The sequence below is a fragment of the Etheostoma spectabile genome, chromosome 8, assembly GCF_008692095.1.
Source record: "Etheostoma spectabile isolate EspeVRDwgs_2016 chromosome 8, UIUC_Espe_1.0, whole genome shotgun sequence".
In the NCBI taxonomy this organism is placed as follows: domain Eukaryota; kingdom Metazoa; phylum Chordata; class Actinopteri; order Perciformes; family Percidae; genus Etheostoma; species Etheostoma spectabile.
The window spans coordinates 24,978,743-24,984,509 of NC_045740.1; the positions used below are offsets into that span (position 1 = coordinate 24,978,743).

A 5,767-nucleotide genomic window follows, 5' to 3' on the forward strand; every position below is an offset into this window, starting at 1 on the left:
AACTTACCAGGGGCCATATTGAGTTTAAAATGGAAAGTTCTATCTTTATATCCTCCCTTTCTCTACGTGAGACACACTAGGGGACTTATATAAATAAAAGTCTCATAACTTTGTAGGAGGACTATGAAAGCCCCCGTTACACAAAGACCAAGTCTGAGCTGTGTTCTTATACTTCTGATACATAAAAACATATCCACTGACACACCACACACACACACAAACCACAGGCAGACAATTCCTTTGTTCAGACCAGTTGGACACATTCAACATGTAATGGCCACATCCAGATGAAGGAGCACCTGATTATGTCTCTGTCGTCTACACAAAGCCTGGAAGAATGCAGGACCTTCATCTCCAGGTGAAGCCATAAATATACCTTAATCCATGTCTGTCGTCCCTGGCCCGTTTCACTGCAACTGTCTGAATTTAAACCTGTACCAAAAAGAAAAGCAGCACCCGTAGGCCCCAAGGACATGGGAATGGATAACAAGCTTTTCTTCTGGTCACGGTGGAGGCTGACTTCGAAATATTTCACAGCAGCTCAAATAACTTAACTAGGTCAGTTTCACTCAGGGTTAAAGTCCTTGTTTACGGAGTAATATTGCACTTATCTTATCTTATGCTCTTTTCTGAATTAGTAGAGTTTTTTCATAACTTATGGAAATGGTTTATTGCTGTCTCCATCTTTTTCAGCATAGGAAAAGATCAGCATTGTTGTTTTATTTGAATAAAGGGCCAATTTGATCAGAATTCAATTTCAATTCAATTCAATTTTATTTATAGTATCAATTCATAACAAGAGTTATTTTGAGACACTTTACAGATAGAGTAGGTCTGACCACACTCTAAATTTACAAGGACCCAACGTTCTATAGTAGTTTCCTCCAGAGCAAGCACATACAGTGCGACAGTGGCGAGGAAAAACTTCCTTTTAGGCAGAAACCTCGCGACAGCCCAGGCTCTTGGTAGGCGGTGTTGACGGGCCGTTGGGGTTAGTGGAATAACAAAAATAGAAAAAATAGTAGTTTGTAGCAGTTCTTTGTAGTAGTCATGGCATAGCAGGACTGTGCGGCATTACAAGGCACAGCAGGACGTAGCTGGGCACCGCAGAGTGTAGCAGATTAACCTGGCACGCAGAACGTGTAGCGGACTATGGCGACAGCTGCTACCATGATTTTGCAGCATCCCTGATCTGAGGGAACATGCTGGGGAAAAAAGAACACAAGGACTCCGAGGAATGACTCCCAGAGCTAGTGTCAGTAACACGCATTCTGGGACATCGATGCACATAAATGAAAAAATGGAAGATAGAGGAGAGAGGAAATCAGTGTGTCAAAGGATGTCCCCAGCTGTCTAAAAACTATACAGCAAAACAAGAGAGACAGGGTAAAGAGAGGAGCCTGGTCGGGCTAGAACTCTCCCAACCGGATCGGGCTGTATGCCAAGTCTCCCTTTAGTTTATTATATGATTGTATTATGATAGATAAATCAGACAACTATGACGAGAAGCAGGTGGGCCGGGTTAGGCGACGCTGCGACTCCTCACTCCCTAAAATATTCAATTTGATGCCCTAACTATAAGCTTTATCAAAGAGGAAAGTCTTAAGCCTACTCTTAAATATGGAGACGGTGTCTGCCTCCCGAACCCCAACTGGAACCTGGTTCCACAGGAGAGGAGCCTGATAGCTGAACGCTCTGGCTCCCGTTCTACTTTTAGAGACTCTAGGAACCACAAGTAACCCTGCATTCTGGGAGTGTAGTGCTCTTGTAGGGTTGTAAGGTACTATGAGCTCTTTAAGATGAGATGGAGCCTGACCATGAAGAGCTTGTAGGTGAGAAGAAGGATTTTAAATTCTATTCTACATTTTACAGGAAGCCAATGCAGAGAAGCTAAAACAGGAGAGATGTGGTCTCTTTTCCTGGTTCCTGTCAGAACACGTGCTGCAGCATTCTGGATCAGCTGAAGAGTCATGAAGAGTTATAACTTATGAAGAATAAACTCACAGTAGTCATAAACACTTTAACACTTTACACTAAATACTTTACGCCCAACAGTAAAGGAAGGATAAGGTTGGTGGTAATTATTTGTTTTGCTTATTGTCAACAAACCTCTTTAAGACCAAAGCCAGCAATGGATTGCAAGTATTTTCTGTGTATCGTCAAAGTCTGATGTAGCTTACTCTTTTGTGACAATGAGCCTTATTGATGTCCCATAAAACCTTTTATTTTATTTGTAATCAATTCCACATAAACCGTCCTGCTGCCGTAAATACTCACAAGAGCGCCAAATGTGTGTTCTGCAGCTGAAATAATCCCCAACAAATGAAACGTTAACACTTGTTTAGGTATCTTTTGCTAAACACTACAGTGGCCATCTTATTTAGGAATTACTAAGCCTTTAAAAAGAATAATGAAACCATACATTTGTTGCCCATGGAAACAAATTTCCAATTCAGTAACCAATGGATTGGGGCTGAGAGCCACAGACAGGGTCGGAAACCATTCCGAGATGGACCGACACATTGTTAGTTTTTGTCTTTTCATTGGATTTGTTGACAACGTGAAAAATTCATACAAACTATATTTTTTTCTTTATTAAACACCCCGTATTTTCATTGCAAAAATACACATATTGGCCCGCCCGGGTATCTCACCTGATTTGCTGCATGTCATTCCGCTCTCTCCCCTTTCATGTCTTCAGCTGTCCTATACAAATAAAGGCGTAAAATGAACAAAAAATAATACCTTTGAACCTTGTACCTTGATGTCTGGTTTGTCTTAACTGTTCTTGAGTCCTAGTGTCACCTGTCCCCTTGTTCCCCTAGCTACCTCTTGTGTTTAGTCGCTGTCTGTTGTCAGGTTATTGTATTGTTTTGGATTATGTGTGTGTTAGTCTACCGGTTTTCTCTGTGTTCCAGTTTTTCAGTACCCCTATTATTTTGACTTCCTCAACACTTTGGAATTATTGTAGCCTGCTGTCTAGAGGACTCCTTTGGTTGCATATCTTTGTGATGAAATCCTCAAGCTCCCCACATTCAGCCTGGCTGTCTCTGCATTTGGGTCCTCCAATTCTCTGAACCACGTGACATTAACGACACATTCCCTGTCCCGCTTTTTTTTTTAAATAGAACCATTTTCAAACAAAGACAGATTATGACTTGTGTAATTTTCAGACAAAGCTTACTGTTTATGGTTATATTTTTTTTTTTTTGATGGGAGATTTTTCACACATCAGTGTGTATTCAAGTGTGCAACCATGTTCTTTAAAAGGATCTGTGTGTGCAAACATCATTGTAACACGACTGTGATGTTTGGTATTCCAAACAAACAAAGACTTGGACTATTGTAAGCGCTAGAGTTTGTCAAAATTAGGACCACATTTCACACACGTTGTTGCTTTATGATGCAAGATTCAAACTTTTTTATTTATTTCAAACTTTAGCTTTTTTGTTCTCTTCAGAGTTTTCACCGCTATCTTCACATGATGGTGACAATCTCAGATAGTAAATGGATTGTGTTTATGTAGCGTTTTTCTAGCTTTTAAAGAGTACAAGAACCATTTACCATTCACACACAATTGCCATCATCAGATAAACACACACATTTACATCTTTGGGTTCAGTGTCTTGCCCAAGGACACTTCAACATGAGACCAGGGCCAGGATTAAACCCCCAACCTTCCCATTAGCAGGCAACAGTTCTACCACTGAGCCACAGCCGCCCACCAATTCAGTTATCCCTGAATAGAACCCCCTGAATGTGTCATAAAAAAATCCAGCGAGTTTCCAACAAAGTCTGACCCACTTGACACTGGTCCTACATTGCTGATTTCTCATTGTGAACGTAACAATGAAATTCTGTGGGAAAATTCTTTACGTGGGGCCTTTTACAAGAGCATAGCATTGAAGATATGAGAGGGAGCGCTGCACTGCTCTAATGGGAAAAGGTTTGTAAACAAAGCAGTACCTCTGTGGGGTGGATGTGGGAGAAGTTCTGTTCTGGCAGCTGTAGTAATATCCACTCTGTTTCCAGCTTCTCTCCCATGGAAACTGCATGTAGGTGGACTACTGAAATTGTCAAATTAACAATAAACAAGCTTTCCACCCAACACACTTTGGCAATAGCACACAAACCTTTAAGTAAGCTACTGCTTATCATTTGTGCTAATGTTTTTTGAAAAATGAGATATCCCTGGTAGAAACAGCTGGCATTAATCAATATTTTTATATTTAAGGAAAAAGCAACCAAATTTACTTGATTGACAGTTATAGATTCGACCTGACCGAAAACTCAAAACCTTGGTGATTAAAGCTGCAAGCCCTCGCTCCTCTGTGTGTGTACTGGCGGACGCCGATCCTTGCGTCCGTGCATTGTCCCGGCACTCAGACACTTTAAATCGTCACCAATGAAAACGGAAGTCTCCGCTGAGTTCAATGATACATCACACAACAGTGTACATCAAACGGGTCATTAGTTATAAAAAGGGGCATCGTTTAAGCAAAGGGGGCAGGTCAAACTATCACCAATCAAAAAGAAAACTCTCTGTTGAGTTCAATAATACCTCACAAAAGAGCCCACATCAAACAAGGCATTAGTTATAAAAGGGGGCGTGGCTAAATCACAGGGGTCAAGGCAAACCTTTACCAATAAAGAAGGAAGTCTCTGCTGAGTTCATTGATTCCTCACATAAGACTCTACCTTAAATAGGTCACCAGTTATGGAAGTGGGCGTGGCTAAAGCATAGGGGGGGAGACAAACCGTCACCAATGAATAAGAAACTCTGCTGAGTTCAATGATACCTCACTCAAGACTCTTCCTTAAACGGTTCAACTGGTATGAAAGGGGCGAGACCTAAGTAAGTGGGTGTGGTTTAAGTATGAGGGGCAGCTTAGTATCACATAGAGAACACATGAGTTTCATGTAAATCGGATGATGTTTGTCATATAAGGTTGATTTCCTGTTGCCAGCGGAGGATGCTATAACTTTTCATCTTTAAGGTGTTGAGATGGTACAGACCAAATTTGAAGTCCATAAGACGAAATCTCTAAGAGGAGTTTCTTAAAGTATAGCACCTTGACTTTTAGATCTACTTCCTGTTGCCCCTAGGGGGGGCTATGACTTTGAGATACGGTATGTCATCAGTGTTGGACTCTTATGAATCTTGAAAGGTTACGAGCCAGTTGGACGATGTACACTCAAGTTAGACCCACTTCCTGTTTTGAAGGCGAAACACACAAAAAGACCGGCCCACCACGGCCATGCCCTATGACGAAAAGTTTTTCTTTTAATAACTTTTCATCTTTAACATCTTAAGATGATACAGGTCATTCCAACATTTGGGTACTCATATTATAGGGGTGGCGGTAGCTATAGGGAGTTGGGTTGGGAACCGGAGGGCTGGGAGTTCAAGACTCCGTATGGACCATGGTACAGAGTGTGGACTAGTAGCTGGCGAGATGCTAGTTCACCTCCTGGGCACTGCCAATGTGCTCTTGTGCAAGGCATGAACTCCCACCAACCACTCAGGGCGCCTGTCCAGCAGTCGCAGCCCCCTCACTCTGACATCTCTCCATTAGCTCGTGTATAGACCTGAGCAGTGTAAATTGTAATTGTAATTTTCCCACCGGGGATCACTAAAAAAAATTAAAATAAATTAAATAAAATTATAGAGTACTCAAGTTAGTTAGTTGCTCACAATAAAATTGAGACAAGACCGGTAAGGTGGCGTTTCACTATTCTGCCCCCACAACATGGAACAATTTACAAA

The 5,767-nt window shown here is 41.5% G+C and overlaps 1 long non-coding RNA gene across 1 annotated transcript in view; it reads right to left on the bottom strand.

The window, feature by feature from the left end:
* Positions 1 to 1,668: 1,668 nt before the first annotated feature.
* Positions 1,669 to 5,767, bottom strand: part of LOC116694115 (uncharacterized) — a 9,004-nt gene continuing 4,905 nt past the window's right edge. The window contains exon 3 of the long non-coding RNA XR_004333072.1: positions 1,669 to 1,679. This is a non-coding gene — a long non-coding RNA (uncharacterized LOC116694115). The remainder of the gene's footprint in view (positions 1,680 to 5,767) is intronic.